At 43.3% G+C, this 15533-nt stretch overlaps 17 non-coding genes and 1 pseudogene across 17 annotated transcripts; all 18 read right to left on the bottom strand.

Annotated features, from left to right (window-relative positions):
• Positions 1-1937: 1937 nt before the first annotated feature.
• On the bottom strand, positions 1938-2061 carry LOC142510159 (5S ribosomal RNA). Its single transcript, XR_012808287.1, has one exon. It is a non-coding gene; the product is annotated as a 5S ribosomal RNA (ribosomal RNA).
• A 684-nt stretch (positions 2062-2745) lies between these two features.
• Positions 2746-2864, bottom strand: LOC142507072 (5S ribosomal RNA). The gene has a single exon (XR_012805337.1). It is a non-coding gene; the product is annotated as a 5S ribosomal RNA (ribosomal RNA).
• Positions 2865-3554: 690 nt separating this feature from the next.
• LOC142509455 (5S ribosomal RNA) lies at positions 3555-3673 on the bottom strand. Its single transcript, XR_012807628.1, has one exon. It is a non-coding gene; the product is annotated as a 5S ribosomal RNA (ribosomal RNA).
• A 334-nt stretch (positions 3674-4007) lies between these two features.
• LOC142507733 (5S ribosomal RNA) lies at positions 4008-4126 on the bottom strand. The gene has a single exon (XR_012805981.1). It is a non-coding gene; the product is annotated as a 5S ribosomal RNA (ribosomal RNA).
• A 683-nt stretch (positions 4127-4809) lies between these two features.
• On the bottom strand, positions 4810-4928 carry LOC142517314 (5S ribosomal RNA). The gene has a single exon (XR_012813067.1). It is a non-coding gene; the product is annotated as a 5S ribosomal RNA (ribosomal RNA).
• A 684-nt stretch (positions 4929-5612) lies between these two features.
• Positions 5613-5731, bottom strand: LOC142514230 (5S ribosomal RNA). The gene has a single exon (XR_012810134.1). It is a non-coding gene; the product is annotated as a 5S ribosomal RNA (ribosomal RNA).
• A 682-nt stretch (positions 5732-6413) lies between these two features.
• LOC142509114 (5S ribosomal RNA) lies at positions 6414-6532 on the bottom strand. The gene has a single exon (XR_012807302.1). It is a non-coding gene; the product is annotated as a 5S ribosomal RNA (ribosomal RNA).
• Positions 6533-7598: 1066 nt separating this feature from the next.
• Positions 7599-7717, bottom strand: LOC142508081 (5S ribosomal RNA). The gene has a single exon (XR_012806313.1). It is a non-coding gene; the product is annotated as a 5S ribosomal RNA (ribosomal RNA).
• Positions 7718-8312: 595 nt separating this feature from the next.
• Positions 8313-8431, bottom strand: LOC142509293 (5S ribosomal RNA). The gene has a single exon (XR_012807475.1). It is a non-coding gene; the product is annotated as a 5S ribosomal RNA (ribosomal RNA).
• A 595-nt stretch (positions 8432-9026) lies between these two features.
• On the bottom strand, positions 9027-9145 carry LOC142507121 (5S ribosomal RNA). The gene has a single exon (XR_012805384.1). It is a non-coding gene; the product is annotated as a 5S ribosomal RNA (ribosomal RNA).
• A 600-nt stretch (positions 9146-9745) lies between these two features.
• Positions 9746-9864, bottom strand: LOC142515859 (5S ribosomal RNA). Its single transcript, XR_012811680.1, has one exon. It is a non-coding gene; the product is annotated as a 5S ribosomal RNA (ribosomal RNA).
• A 687-nt stretch (positions 9865-10551) lies between these two features.
• LOC142517115 (5S ribosomal RNA) lies at positions 10552-10670 on the bottom strand. The gene has a single exon (XR_012812875.1). It is a non-coding gene; the product is annotated as a 5S ribosomal RNA (ribosomal RNA).
• Positions 10671-11353: 683 nt separating this feature from the next.
• LOC142510424 (5S ribosomal RNA) lies at positions 11354-11472 on the bottom strand. The gene has a single exon (XR_012808535.1). It is a non-coding gene; the product is annotated as a 5S ribosomal RNA (ribosomal RNA).
• A 681-nt stretch (positions 11473-12153) lies between these two features.
• On the bottom strand, positions 12154-12272 carry LOC142510788 (5S ribosomal RNA; annotated as a pseudogene).
• A 682-nt stretch (positions 12273-12954) lies between these two features.
• LOC142506430 (5S ribosomal RNA) lies at positions 12955-13073 on the bottom strand. Its single transcript, XR_012804724.1, has one exon. It is a non-coding gene; the product is annotated as a 5S ribosomal RNA (ribosomal RNA).
• A 683-nt stretch (positions 13074-13756) lies between these two features.
• Positions 13757-13875, bottom strand: LOC142507393 (5S ribosomal RNA). Its single transcript, XR_012805652.1, has one exon. It is a non-coding gene; the product is annotated as a 5S ribosomal RNA (ribosomal RNA).
• Positions 13876-14558: 683 nt separating this feature from the next.
• On the bottom strand, positions 14559-14677 carry LOC142513884 (5S ribosomal RNA). The gene has a single exon (XR_012809807.1). It is a non-coding gene; the product is annotated as a 5S ribosomal RNA (ribosomal RNA).
• A 682-nt stretch (positions 14678-15359) lies between these two features.
• On the bottom strand, positions 15360-15478 carry LOC142509979 (5S ribosomal RNA). The gene has a single exon (XR_012808122.1). It is a non-coding gene; the product is annotated as a 5S ribosomal RNA (ribosomal RNA).
• Positions 15479-15533: the final 55 nt, after the last annotated feature.

Genomic DNA, 15533 nt, shown 5'->3' with positions numbered 1-15533 from the left:
TATCCCTCGAGTACGTGTGGAGCGGGCGGCGATGGACAACACGCGGCACTGCTCTCGCCCAATCAGAACAATGAAGTTAAGCGTTCTAGCGCGATGGAAGAGCTAGGTTGGGTGACCTCCCTGGGAAGTCCTCGTGTCGCGACCGTTTACGTCAATTATAGATAAAACAGTCGAAATAATTGTTTTTAATGAGTTAACCGTCTTCAGAGTAATCTGCGTTATACCCTTCCGCACAGTACCGGCTCACGACAACAAAAATCGCTAAATGTTCCCAGAAAATAGAAAAAAAATAAGAATAAGAAAATAGCGAATGTAAAGCCATTATTATGCCTGAGATACGATAAAATGGAACCAGAATCGAATTTCAAACTTCCTTAGCGGATTTCTCGAGGAAACGGAATCTTAACAGAAGCGAAAAATCTCAAATTAGAGTGTCTTAGAGAAGAAATTCGGGTGAAATCTTGTCAAATCATCGCGGAGTAATGAGTCTCGTTCGTTCGCCCGTTTACAATCAAATTAGGCTACAATTTTGTTCAAATCTGGCAGTGCCCGAGCTACGTTAATTTCACATGTCTTATCTGGTCCTGATCGAGATTCAGATGATTTGAGCCAAAAATCGTATGTCAACAAGAAACCAAAAATAGTACTGCTCTCGCCCAAGCATGCTTAACTTCGGAGTTCTGATGGGATCTGGTGCATTAGTGCTGGTATGATCGCACCCGACATTGAGTGGGATTTTTATTCTTATATCCCTCGAGTACGTGTGGAGCAGGCGGCGATGGACAACACGCGGTACTGCTCTCGCCCAATAAAAACCATGAAGTTAAGCCTTCTGGCGCGATGGCAGAGCTAGGATTGGTGACCTCCCTGGGCAGTCCTCGTGTCGCGACCGTTTACGTAAATTATGGCTAAAACATTCGAAATAATTGTTTTTAATGAGTTAACCATCTCCGGAGTAATCTTCGTCATATCCTTCTGCACAGAACCGGCTCACGACAATAAAAATCGCTAAATGTTCCCAGAAAATAGAAAAAAATAAGAAAAAGAAAATAGCGAATGTAAAGCTATTATTATGCTTGGTATACTATAAAATGGAACCGAAATCGAATTTCAAACTTGCTTAGAAGATTTCTCAAGGAAACGGAAGATTAACAGAATCGGAAAATCGCAAATTAGAGGGTCTTATAGAATGAATTCGGCTAAAATCTCGCCAGCTCGTTGCGGAGTAATGAGGCTCGTATGATCGCTTAGTGCATTAGTGCTGGTATGATCGCACCCGACATTGAGTGGGATGTGTATTCTTATATCCCTCGAGTACGTGTGGAGCGGGCGGCGATGGACAACACGCGGCACTTCTCTCGCCCAATCAGAACCATGAAGTTAAGCGTTCTGGCGTCCTCGTGGGCAGTCCTCGTGTCGCGATTGTTTATGTAAATTATGGCTAAAACAGTCGAAATAATTGTTTTTAATGAGTTAACCGTCTCCGGAGTAATCTGCGTCATACCCTTCCGCACAGAACCGGCTCACGACAACAAAAATCGCTAAATGTTCCCAGAAAATAGAAAAAAATTAAGAATAAGAAAATAACGAATGTAAAGCTATTATTATGCTTGAGATAAGATAAAATGGAACCGGAATTTAATTTCGAACTTCCTAAGCGGATTTCTCGAGGAAACGGAAGCTTAACAGAAGCGGAAAATCGCAAATTAGAGGGTCTTAGAGAAGGAATTCGGCTAAAATCTCGCCAGCTCATTGCGAAGGAATGAGTCTCGTTCGTTTGCCCGTCTACAATCAAATTAGGCTACAATTTTGTCAAAATCCGGCAGTGCCCAAGCTACGTTGATTTCACATGTCTTATCTGGTCCCGACCGAGATTCTGATGATTTGAGCCGAAAATCGTCTGTCAACAAGTAATCAAAAATAAAAAAACACGAAAAGGGGTGCAACACGAGGACTTCCTAGGGGGTCGGGTCACCCATCCTAGTACTGCTATCGCCCAAGCACGCTTAACTTCGGAGTTCTGATGGGATCCAGTGCATTAGTGCTAGTATGATCGCATCCGACATTGAGTGGGATGTTTATTCTTATATCTCTCGAGTACGTGTGGAGCGGGCGGCGATGGAAAACACGTGGCACTGCTCTCGCCCAATTAGAACGATGAAGTTAAGCGTTCTGGCGCGACGGAAGAGCTAGGATGGGTGACCTCCCTGGGAAGACCTCGTGTCGCGACCGTTTACGTAAATTATCGCTAAAACAGTCGAAATAATTGTTTTTAATGAGTTAACCGTCTCCGGAGTAATATGCGTCATACCCTTCCGCACAGAACCGGCTCACGACAACAAAAATCGCTAAATGTTCCCAGAAAATAGAAAAAAAAAATAGGAAGAAGAAAATAGCGAATTTAAAGATATTATTATGATTGGGATACGATAAAATGGAACAGTAATCGAATTTCGAACTTCCTAAGCTGATTTCTCAAGGAAACAGAAGCTTAAAAGAAGCGGAAAATCGCAAATTAGAGGGTCCTAGAGAAAAAATTCAACTAAAATCTCACCAGCTCATTGCGGAGCAATGAGTCTCGTTCGTTTGCCCGTTTACAATCAAATTAGCCTACAATTTTGTCAAAATCCGGCATAGCCCGAGCTACGCTGATTTCAGAAGTCTTATCTGGTCCCGATCGAGATTCAGATGATTTGAGCCCAAATCGTCTGTCCACAAGTAATCAAAAATAGAAAAACACGAAAAGGGGTGCAACAATAGGGCTTCACAGGGAGTCACCCATCCTAGTACTGCTCTCGCCCAAGCACGCTTAACTTCAGAGTTCTGATGGGATCTGGTGCATTAGTGCTGGTATGATCGCACCTGACATTGAGTGGGATGTTTATTCTTATATCCCTCGAGTACGTGTGGAGCGGGCGGCGATGGACAACACGCGGCACTGCTCTCGCCCAATCATAACTATGAAGTTAAGCGTTCTGGCGCGACGGCAGAGCTAAGATGGGTGACCTCCCTTGGAAGTCCTCGTGTCTGGACCGTTTACGTAAATTAGGGCTAAAACAGTCGAAATAATTGTTTTTAATGAGTTAACCGTCTCCGGAGTAATCTGCGTCATACCCTACTACACAGAACCGGCTCACGACAACAAAAATTGCTAAATGTTACTAAAAAATAGAAAAAAATAAGAATAGGAAAATAGCGAATGTAAAGCTATTATTATGCATGAGATACGATAAAATGAAACCAGAATCGAATTTTGAACTTTCTAAGCGGATTTCTCGAGAAAACGGAAACTTAACAGAAGCGGAAAATCTCAAATTAGAGGGACTTAGAGATGGAATTAGGCTAAAATCTCGCCACCTCGTTGCGGAGTAATGAGTCTCGTTCTTTTGCCCGTTTACAATAAAATTAGCCTACAATTTTGTCCAATTCCGGCAGTGCCCGAGCTACGTTTATTTCCCATGTCTTATCTGGTCCCGATCGAGATTCAGATGATTTGAAATGAAAAATCGTCTGTCAACAAGTAATCAAAAATAGAAAACACGAAAAATAGGTGCAAGGTGCAACAAGAGGACTTCCTAGGGGGTCACCCATCCTAGTACTGCTCTCGCCCAAGCACGCCTAACTTCGGAGTTCTGCTGAGATCCAGTGCATTAGTGCTGGTATGATCGCACCCGACATTGAGTGGGATACGATAAAATGGAACCGGAATCGAATTATGAACTCACTAAGCGGATTTCTCAAGGAAACAGAAGCTTAACAGAAGCGGAAAATCGCAAATTAGAGGGTCTTAGAGAAGGAATTCGGCTAAAACTCGCCACCTCGTTGCGGAGTATTGAGTCTCGTTCGTTTGCCCGTTTACAATCAAATTAGCCTACAATTTTGTCCAAATCCAGCAGTGTCCGATATACGTTGATTTCGCATGTCTTATATGGTTTCGATCGAGATTCAGAAGATTTGAGCCAAAAATCGTCTGTCAATAAGTAATCAAAAATAGAAAAACACGAAGAGGGGTGCAACACGAGGACTTCCCAGGGGGTCACCCGTTCTAGTACTGCTCTCGCCCAAGCATGCTTAACTTTGGAGTTCTGATGGGATCTGGTGCATTAGTGCTTGTATGATCGCACCCGACATTGTGTGGGATGTCTATTCTTATATCCCTCGAGTACGTGTGGAGCGGGCGGCGATGGACAACACACGGCACTATTATTGCCCAATCAGAACCATGAAAATAAGCGTTCTGGCGCGATGGCAGAGCTAGGATGGGTGACCTCCCTGGAAATTCCTCGTGTCGCGACCGTTTACGTAAATTATGGCTAAAACATTCGAAATAATTGTTTTTAATGAGTTAACCGTCTCCGGAGTAATCTGCGTCATACCCTTCTGCACAGAACCGGCTCACGACAATAAAAATCGCTAAATGTTCCCAGAAAATAGAAAAAAAAATAAGAAGAAGAAAATAGCGAATGTAAACCTATTATTATGCCTGAGATACGATAAAATGGAACAGGAATCGAATTTCGAACTTCCTAAGCGGATTTCTCGAGGAAACGGAAGCTTAACAGAAGCGGAAAATTGCAAATTAGAGGGTCTTAAAGAAAGAATTCGGCTAAACTCTCGCTAGCTCATTGCGGAGTAACGAGTCTCGTTCGTTTGCCCGTTTACAATCAAATTAGCCTACAATTTTGTTCAAATCCGGCAATGCCCGACCTGCTTTGATTTCACATGTCTTATCTGGTCCCGTTCGAGATTCAGATGATTTGAGCCTAAAATCGTCTGTCAACAAGTAATCAAAATTAGAAAAAATGAAAAGGGGTGTAACACGAGGACTTCCCAGGGGGTCATCCATCCTAGTACTTCTCTCGCCTAGGCACGCTTAACTTCAGAGTTCTGATGGGATCCGGTGCATTAGTGCTGGTATGATCGCACCAGACATTGACTGGGATGTTTATTCTTATATCCCTCGAGTACGTATGGAGCGGGCTGCGATTGACAACACGCGGCACTTCTCTCGCCCAATCAGAACCATGAAGTTAAGCGTTCTGGCGCGATGGCAGAGCTAGGATGGTTGACCTCCCTGGGAAAACCTCGTGTCGCGACCATTTACGTAAATTATGGCTAAAACAGTCGAAATAATTGTTTTTAATGAGTTAACCGTCTCCGGAGTAATCTGCGTAATACCCTTCCGCACACAACCGGCTCACGACAACAAAAATCGCTAAATGTTCCAAGAAAATAGAAAAAAAAATAAGAAGAAGAAAATAGCGAATGTAAAGCTATTATTATGCCAGGGATACGATAAAATGGAACCGGAATCGAATTTCGAACTTCCTAAGCGGATTTCTCGCGGAAACGCAAGCTTAAGGGAAGCGAAAAATTGTGAATTAGAGGGTCTTAGAGAAGGAATTCGGCTAAAATCTCGTCACCTCGTTGCGGAGTAATGAGTCTCGTTCGTTTGCCCGTTTACAATCAAATTAACCTACAATTTTGTCCAAATCCGGCAGTGCCCGAGCTACGTTGATATCACATGTCTTATCTTGTCCCGATCGAGATTCAGATGATTTGAGTCGAAAATCGTCTGTCAACAAGTAATAAAAAAAAGAAAAACACGAAAAGGGGTGCAATACCAGGACTTCCCAAGGAGTCACCCATCCTAGTACTACTCTCGCCCAAGCACGCTTAACTTCGGAATTCTGATGGGATCCGGTGCATTAGTGCTGGTATGATTGCACCCAACATTGACAACGATATTTATTCTTATATCCCTCGAGTACGTGTGGAGCGAGAGGCGATGGACAACACGCGGCACTGCTATCGCCCAATCAGAACCATGAAGTTAGCGTTCTGGCGCGATGGCAAAGCTAGGATGGGTGACCTCCTTGGGAAGTCCTCGTGTCGCGATCGTTTACGTAAATTATGGCTAAAACTGTCGAAATAATTGTTTTTAATGAGTTAACCGTCTCCGGAGTAATCTGCGTCATACTCTTCCGCACAGAACCGGCTCACGACAACAAAAATTTCTAAATGTTCCCAGAAAATAGAAAAAAAATAAGAAGAAGAAAATAGCGAATGTAAAGCTATTATTATGCTTGAGATACGATAAAATGGAACAGGAATCGAATTTCGAACTTCCTAAGCGGATTTCTCGAGGAAACGGAAGCTTAACAGAAGCGGAAAATCGCAAATTATAGGGTATTAGAGAAGGAATTCGGCTAAAATCTCGCCAGCTCATTGCGGAGTAATGAGTCTCGTTCGTTTGCCCATTTACAATCAAATTAGGCTACAATTTTGTCAAAATCCGGCACTTCCCGAGCTACGTTGATTTCACATGTCTTATCTGGTCTGGATCGAGATTCAGATGATTTGAGCCGAAAATCGTCTGTCAACAAGTAATCAAAAATAGAAAAACACGAAAAGGGATGCAACACGAGGACTTCCCAGGGGGTCACTCATCCTAGTACAGCTCTCGCCCAAGCACGCTTAACTTCAGTGTTCTGATGGGATCCGGTGCATTAGTTCTGGTATTATCGCACCCGAAATTGGGTGGGATTTTTATTCTTATATCTCTCGAGTACGTGTGGAGCAGGCGGCGATGGACAACTCGCGGCACTGCTCTCGCCCAATCAGAACCATGAAGTTAAGCTCGAAATAATTGTTTTTAATGAGTTAACCGTCTCCGGAGTAATCTGCGTCATACGCTTCCGCACAGAACCGGCTCACGACAACAAAAATCGCTAAATGTGTACAAGAAAATAGGAAAAAAAATAAGAAGAAAAAAATAGCGAATGTAAAGCTATTTTTATATCTGAGATACGATAAAATGCAACATGAATCGAATTTCGAACTACCTAAGCGGATTTCTCGAGTAAACAGAAGCTTAACAGAAGCGGAAAATCGCAAATTAGAGGGTCTTAGAGAATGAATTCGGCTAAAATCTCGCAAGCTCAATGCGGAGTAATGAGTCTCGTTCGTTTGCCCGTTTACAATCAAATTAGGCTACAATTTTGTCAAAATCCGGCAGTTACATTGAGTGCGATTTTTATTCTTATATCTCGCCCAATCAGAACCATGAAGTTAAGCGTTCTGGCGTGATGGCAGAGCTGGAATGGGTGACCTCCCTGGGAAGTCCTCGTGTCGCGATCGTTTACGTAAACTATGGCTAAAATAGTCGAAATAATTGTTTTTAATGAGTTAACCGTCTCCAGAATAATCTGCGTCGTACCCTTCCGCACATAACCGGCTCACGACAACAAAAATCGCTAAATGTTCCCAGAAAATAGAAAAAAAATAAGAAAAAGAAAATAGCGAATGTAAAGCTATTTTTATGCTTGTGATACGATAAAATGGAACATGAATCGAATTTCGAACTTCCTAAGCGGATTTCTCGAGGAAACGGAAGCTTAAAACAAGGGGAAAATCGCAAACTAGAGGGTCTTAGAGAAGGAATTCGGCTAAAATCTCGCCCCGCTTATTGCGGAGTAATGAGTCAGTGCCCGAGCTATGTTGATTTCACATGTCATATCTGGTCTCGATCGAGATTCAGATGATTTGAGACGAAAATCGTCTGTCAACAAGTAATCAAAAATAGAAAAACACGAAAAGGTGTTCAACACGAGGACTTCCCAGGGAGTCACTCATCCTAGTACTGCTCTCGCCCAAGCACGCTTAACTTCGGAGTTCTGATGGGATCCGGTGCATTAGTTCTGGTATGATCGCACCCGACATTGACTGGGATTTTTATTCTTATATATCTCGAGTACGTGTGGAGCGGGCGGCGATGGACAACACGCGGCACTGCTCTCGCCCAATCAGAACCATGAAGTTAAGCTCGAAATAATTGTTTTTAATGATTTAACCGTCTCCAGAGTAATCTGCGTCATACCCTTCTACACATAACCGGCTCACGACAACAAAAATCGCTAAATGTTCCTAGAAAATAGAAAAAAAATAAGAAGAAGAAAATAGCGAAGATAAAGCTATTATTATGCATGAGATACGATAAAATGGAACCGGAATCGAATTTCGAACTTCCTAAGCGGATTTCTCGAGGAAACAGAAGCTTAACAGAAGCGAAAAATCGCAAATTAGAGGGTCTTAGTGAATGAATTCGGCTAAAATCTCGCCAGCTCATTGCGGAGAAATGAGTCTCGTTCGTTTTCCCGTTTACAATCAAATTAGGCTACAATTTTGTCCAAATTCGGCAGTGCCCGAGCTAAGTTGATTTCACATGTCTTATCTGGTCCTGATCGAGATTCAGATGATTTGAGCCGAAAATCATCTGTCAACAAGTAATCAAAAATAGAAAAACACGAAAAGGGGTGCAACACGAAGATTTCCCAGGGGGTCACCCATCCTAGTGCTGCTCTCGCACAAGCACGCTTAACTCCGTAGTTCTGATGGGATCCGGTGCATTAGTGCCGTTATGATCGCCCCCGACATTGAGTGGGATTTTTATTCTTATATCCCTCGAGTACGTGTGGAGCAGGCGGCGATGGACAACACGCGTCACTGCTCTCGCCCAATCAGAACCATGAAGTTAAGATCGAAATAATTGTTTTTAATGAGTTAACCTTCTCCGGAGTAATCTGCGTCATACCCTTCCGCACAGAACCGGCTCACGACAACAAAAATCGCTAAATGTTCCCAGAAAATAGAAAAAAAATAAAAAGAAGAAAATAGCGAATATAAAGCTATTATTATGCCCGAGATACGATAAAATGGAACAGGAATCGAGTTTCGAAATTCCTAAGCGGATTTCTCGAGGAAACGGAAGTTTAACAGAAGCGGAAAATCGAAAATTATAGGGTCTTGGAAAAGGAATTCGGCTAAAATCTCGCCAGCTCATTGCGGAGTAATGAGCCTCGTTCATTTGCCCGTTTACAATTAAATTAGCCTACAATTTTGTCCAAATCCGGCAGTGACCGAGCTACGTTTATTTCACATGTCTTATCTGGTCTCGATCGAGATTCAGATGATTTGAGCCGAAAATCGACTGTCAACAAGTAATCAAAAATAGAAAAACACGGAAAGGGGTGCAACACAAGGACTTCCCAGGGGGTCAACCATCCTAGTATTGCTCTCGCCTGAGCACGCTTAACTTCGGGGTTCTGATGGGATCCGGTGCATTAGTGCTGGTATGATCGCACCCGACATTGATTGGGATGTTTATTTTTATATCCCTCGAGTACTTGTGGAGCGGGAGGCGATGGACAACACGCGGCACTGCTCTCGCCCAATCAGAACCATGAAGTTAAGCGTCTGGTGCGATGGCAGAGCTAGGATGAGTGACCTCCCTGGGAAGTCCTCGTGTCGCGACCATTTATGTAAATTATGGATAAAACAGTCGAAATAATTGTTTTTAATGAATTAACCATCTCCGGAGTAATCTGCGTCATACCCTTCAGCACAGAACTAACTCACGACAACAAAAATCGATAAATGTTACCAGAAAATAGAAACAAAAAATAAAAAGAAAATAGAGTACGTAAAGCTATTAACAGAAGCGGAAAATTGCAAATTAGAGGGTCTTAGAGAAGGAATTCGGCTAAAATCTCGCCAGCTCATTGCGGAGCAATGAGTCTCGTTCGTTTGCCCGTTTACAATCAAATTAGCCTACAATTTTGCCCAAATCCGGCAGTGCCCGAGCTACGTTGATTTCACATGTCTTATCTGGTCTCGATCGAGATTAAGATGATTTGAGCAGAAAATCGTCTGTCAACAAGTAATAAAAAATATAAAAACACGAAAAGGGGTGACACACGAGGACTTCCAAGGGGGTCACCCAACCTAGTACTGCTCTCGCCCAAGCACGCTTAACTTCGGAGTTCTGATGGGATCCGGTGCATTAGTGCTGGTATGATCGCACCCGACATTGAGTTGGATGTTTATTCTTATATCCCTCGAGTACGTGTGGAGCGGGCGGCGATGGACAACACGCGGCACTGCTCTCGCCCAATCAGAACCATTAAGTTAAGCGTTCTAGCTCGATGGCAGAGCTAGGATGGTTGACCACCCTGGGCAGTCCTCGTGTCGTGACCGTTTACGTAAACTGTGCTAAAACAGTCGAAATAATTGTTTTTAATGAACTAACTGTCTCCGGAGTAATCTCCGTCATACCCTTCCGTACAGAACCGGCTCACGACAAAAAAAATCGCTAAACGTTCCCAGAAAATAGAAAAAAAAATATGAAGAAGAAAATAGCGAATGTAAAGCTATTATTATGCTTGGGATACGATAAAATGGAACCGGAATCGAATTTCGAACTTCCTAAGTGGATTTCTCGAGGAAATGAAAGCTTAAAAGAAGCGGAAAATCGCAAATTAGAGGGTCTTAGAGAAGGAATTCGGCTAAAATCTCGCCACCTCGTTGCGGAGTAATGAGTCTCGTTCGTTTGCCCGTTTACAATCAAATTAGGCTAAAATTTTGTCCAAATCCGGCATTGCCCGAGCTACGTTGATTTCACATGTCTTATCTGGTCTCGATCGAGATTCAGTTGATTTGAGCCGAAAATCGTCTGTCAACAAGTAATCAATCAAAAATAGAAAAACACGAAAAGGGGTGCAACACGAGGACTTCCCATGGGGTCACACATGCTAGTAGTGCTCTCGCCCAAGCACGCTTAACTTCGGAGTTCTAATGGGATCCGGAGCATTAGTGCTGGTATGATCGCACCCGACATTGAAGGGGATGTTTATTCTTATATCCCTCGAGTACGTGTGGAGCAGTCGGCGATGGTCAACACGGGCACTGCTCTCGCCCAATCAAAACCACGAAGTTAAGCGTTCTGGCGCGATGGAGCGGGCTAGGATGGGTGACCTCCCTGAGAAGTCCTCGTGTCGCGACCGTTTACGGAAATTATGGCTAAAGCAGTCGAAATAATTGTTTTAATGAGTTAAACGTCTCCGAAGTAATCTGCGTCATACCGTTCCGCACAGAACCGGCTCATGACAACAAAAATTGCTAAATGTTTCCATAAAATAGAAAAAAAAATAAGAAGAAGAAAATAGCGAATGTAAAGCTATTATTATGCCTGAGATACGATAAAATGGAACATGAATCGAATTTAGAACTTCCTAAGCGGATTTCTCGAGGAAACGGAAGCATAACAGAAGCGGAAAATCGCAAATTAGAGGGTCTTAGAGAATGAATTCTGCTAAAATCTCGCCTGCTCATTGCGGAGTAATGAGTCTCGTTCGTTTTCCCGTTAACAATCAAATTAGCCTACAATTTTGTCCAAATCCGGCAGTGCCCGAGCTACGTTGATTTCACATGTCTTATCTCGTACCGATCGAGATTCAGATGATTTGAGCTGAAAATCGTCTGTCAACAAGTAAACAAAAATAGAAAAACACGAAAATGAGAGCAACACGAGGATTTCCCAGGGGGTCACCAATCCTAGTACTGCTCTCGTCCAAGCACGCTTCACTTCAGAGTTCTGATGGGATCCGGTGCATTAGTGATGGTATGATCGCATCCGACATTAAGTGGGATGTTTATTCTTATATCCCTAGAGTAAGTGTGGTGCGGGTGGCGATGGACAACACGCAGCACTGATTTCGCCAAATCAGAACCATGAAATTAAGCGTTCTGGCGCGATGGCAGAGCTAGGATGGGTGACTTCCCCGGGAAGTCCTCGTGTCGCGACCGTTTAGGTAAATTATGGGTAAAACAGTCGAAATAATTGTTTTTAATGAGTTAACCGTCTACGAAGTAATCTGCATCATACCCTTCTGCACAGAACCGGCTCACGACAACAAAAATCGCTAAATGTTCTCAGAAAATAGAAAAAAAATAAGAAGAAGAAAATAGCGAATGTATAGGCTATTATTATGCCTGGGATATGATAAAATGGAACCGGAATCGAATTTTGAACTTCCTAAGCGGATTTCTCGTGGAAACGGAAGCTTTACATAAGCGGAATCGCAAATTAGAGGGTCTTAGAGATGGAATTCGGCTAAAATCTCGTCAGCTCTTTGCAGAGTAATGAGTCTCGTTCGTTTGCCCGTTTACAATCAAATTGGGCTACAATTTTTTCCAAATCCGGCAGTGCCCGAGCTACGTTGATTTCACATGTCTTATCAGGTCCCGATCAAGATTCAGATGATTTGAGCCGAAAATCGTCTGTCAACAAGTAATCTAAAATAAAAAAAACGAAAATCGGCGCAACATGAGGACTTCCCAGGGAGTCACCCATACTAGTACTGCACTCGCCCAAACACGCTTAACTTCGGAGTTCTGATGGGATCCGGTGCATTAGTGCAGGTTTGATCGCACACGTCATTGAGTGGGATGTATATTCTTATATCCCTCGTGTACGTGTGGAGCGGGCGGCGATGGACAACACGCGGCGCTGCTCTCACCCAATCAGAACCATGAAGTTAAGCGTTCTGGTGCGATGGCAGTGCTAGGATGGTTGACCTCCCTGGGAAGTCCTCATGTCGCGACCGTTTACGTAAATTGTGGCTTAAACTGTCGAAATAATAGTTTTTAATGAGTTAACCGTCTCCGGAGTAATCTGCGTCATACCCTCCCGCACAGAACCGTCTCACTACAACAAAAATCGCTAAATGTTCCCAGAAAATAGAAAAAAAATAAGAAGAAGAAAATAGCGAATGTAAAGCTACTATAATGCCTGGGATACGATAAAATGGAACCGAAATCGAATTTCGGACTTCCTAAGCGGATTTCTCGATGAAACGGAAGCTTAACAGAAGCGGAAAATCGCAAATTAGAGGGTCTTAGAGAAGGAATTCGGCTAAAATCTCGTCAGTTCATTGCGGAGTAATGAGTCTCGTTCGTTTGCCCGTTTACAAAAAATTAGGCTACAATTTTGTCCAAATCCGGCAGTGCCCGAGCTACGTTGATTTCACATGTTTTATCTGGTCCCGATCGAGATTCAGATGATTTGAACCGAAAATCGTCTGTCAACAAGTAATCAAAAATAGAAAAACACGAAAATGGGTGCAACACGAGGACTTTCTAGGGGTTCACCCATCCTAGTACTGCTCTCGCCCAAGCACGCTTAACTTCGGAGTTCTGATGGGATCCGGTGCATTATTGCTGGTATGATCGCACCCGACATTGAGTGGGATGTTTATTCTTATATCCCTCGAGTACGTGTGGAGCGGGCGGCGATGGACAAAACGCGGCACTGCTCTAGCCCAATCTGGACCATGAAGTTAAGCGTTCTAGCGCGATAGCAGAGCTAGGATGGGTGACCTCCCCGGGAAGTCCTCGTGTCGCGACCGTTTACGTAAATTATGGCTAAAACAGTCGAAATAATTGTTTTTAATTAGTTAACCGTCTCCGGAGTAATCTGCGTCATACCCTTCCACGCAGAACCGGCTCACGACAACAAAAATCGCTAAATGTTGCCAGAAAATAGAAAAAAAAATAAGAAGAAGAAAATAGCGAATGTAAAGCTATTATTATTCCTGGGATACGATAAAATGGAACCGTAATCTAATTTGGAACTTCCTAAGAGTATTTCTCGAGAAACGGAAGCTTAACAGAAGCGGAAAATCGCAAATTAGAGGGTCTTAGAGAAGGAATTCGGCTAAAATCTTGCCAGCTCATTGCGGAGTAATGAGTCTCGTTCGTTTAACCGTTTACAATCAAATTAGGCTACAATTTTGTCCAAATCCGGCAGTGTCCGAGCTACGTTGATTTCACATGTCTTATCTGGTCACGATCGAGATTCAGATGATTTGAGCCGAAAATCGTGTGTCAACTAGTAATCAAAAATAGAAAAACACGAAAAAGGGTGCAACACGAGGACTTCCCACGGGGTCAACCATCCTAGTATTGCTCTCGCCCAAGCACGCTTAACTTCTAAGTTCTGATGGGATCCGGTGCATTAGAGCTGGTATGATCGCACCCGAAATTGGGTGAGATGTTTATTCTTATATCCCTCGAGTACGTGTGGAGCGGGCGGCAATGGACAACACGCGGCACACCTCTCGCCCAATCAGAACCATGAAGTTAAGCGTTCTGGCGCGATGGCAGAGCTAGGATGGGTGACCTCCCCGGGAAGTCCTTGTGTCGCGACCGTTTACGAAAATTATAGCTAAAACAGTTGAAATAATTGTTTTTAATAAGTTAACCGTTTTCGGAGTAATCTGCGTCATACTCCTCCGCACAGAACCGGCTCACGACAACAAAATCGCTAAATGTTTCCAAAAAATAGAAAAAAAATAAGAATAAGAAAATAGCGAATGTAAAGCTATTATTATGTCTGGGATACGATAAAATGGAACCGGAATCGAATTTAGGACTTCCTATGCAGATTTGTCGAGGAAAAAGAAGCTTTAACAGAGGCGGAAAATCGCAAAATAGAGGGTCTTAGAAAAAGAATTCGGCTAAAATCTTGCAATCTCATTGCAGAGTAATGAGTCCCGTTCGTTTGCCCGTTTGCAATCAAATTAGCCTACAATTTTGTCCAACTCCGGCAATGCCTGAGCTACGTTGATTTCACATGTCTTATCTGGTCCCGATCGAGATTCATATGATTTGAGCCGAAAATCGTCTGTCAAAAAGTAATCGAAAGTAGAAAAACACGAAAGAAGGTGCAACACGAGAACTTCCCAGGGGGTCGCCCATCCTAGTACTGGTCTCGCCCAAACACGCTTAACTTCGGAGTTCTGATGGGATCCGGTGCATTAGTGCTAGTATGATTGCACCTGACATTGAGTGGGATGTTTATTCTTATATCCCTCGAGTACGTGTGGAGCGGGCGGCGATGGTCAACACGCGGCACTGCTCTCGCCCAATCAGAACCATGAATTTAAGCGTTCTGACGCGATGACAGAGCTAGGATGGGTGACGTCCCTTGGAAGTCCTTGTGTCGCGACCGTTTACATAATTATAGCTAAAACAGTCGAAATAATTGTTTTTAATGAGTTAACCGTCTCTGGAGTCATCTGCGTCATACCCTTCTGCACCGAACCGGCTCACGACAACAAAAATTGCTAAATGTTCACAGAAAATAGAAACAAAATAAGAAGAAGAAAATAGCGAATGTAAAGCTATTATTATGCCTGGGATACGATAAAATGGAACCGAAATCGAATTTCGAACTTCCTAAGCGGATTTCTCGAGGAAACGAAAGCTTAACAGAAGCTGTAAATCGCAAATTAGAGGGTCTTAGAGAAGGAATTCGGCTAAAATCTCGTCAGTTCATTGCGTAGTAATGAGTCTCGTCCGTTTGCCCGTTTACAATCAAATTAGCCTACAATTTTGTCCAAATTCGGCAGTGTCAGAGCTACGTTGTTTTCACATGTCTTATCTGCTCCCGAACGAGATTCAGATGATTTGAGCCAAAAATAGTATGTCAACAAGTAATCAAAAACATAAAAACACGAAAAGGGGTTCAACACGAGGACTTCCAAGGGGGTCACCCATCCTAGTACTGCTCTCGCCCAAGCACGCTTAAATTCGGAGTTCTGATGTGATTTGGTGTATTAGTGCTGGTATGATCGCACCCGACATTGAGTGGGATGTTTATTCTTATATCCCTCGAGTACGTGTGGCGCGGGCGG

This window comes from Primulina tabacum, chromosome 10 (assembly GCF_025594145.1).
Source record: "Primulina tabacum isolate GXHZ01 chromosome 10, ASM2559414v2, whole genome shotgun sequence".
NCBI classification, from domain to species: Eukaryota; Viridiplantae; Streptophyta; class Magnoliopsida; order Lamiales; family Gesneriaceae; genus Primulina; species Primulina tabacum.
This window is presented reverse-complemented; position numbering and strand designations above follow the sequence as displayed.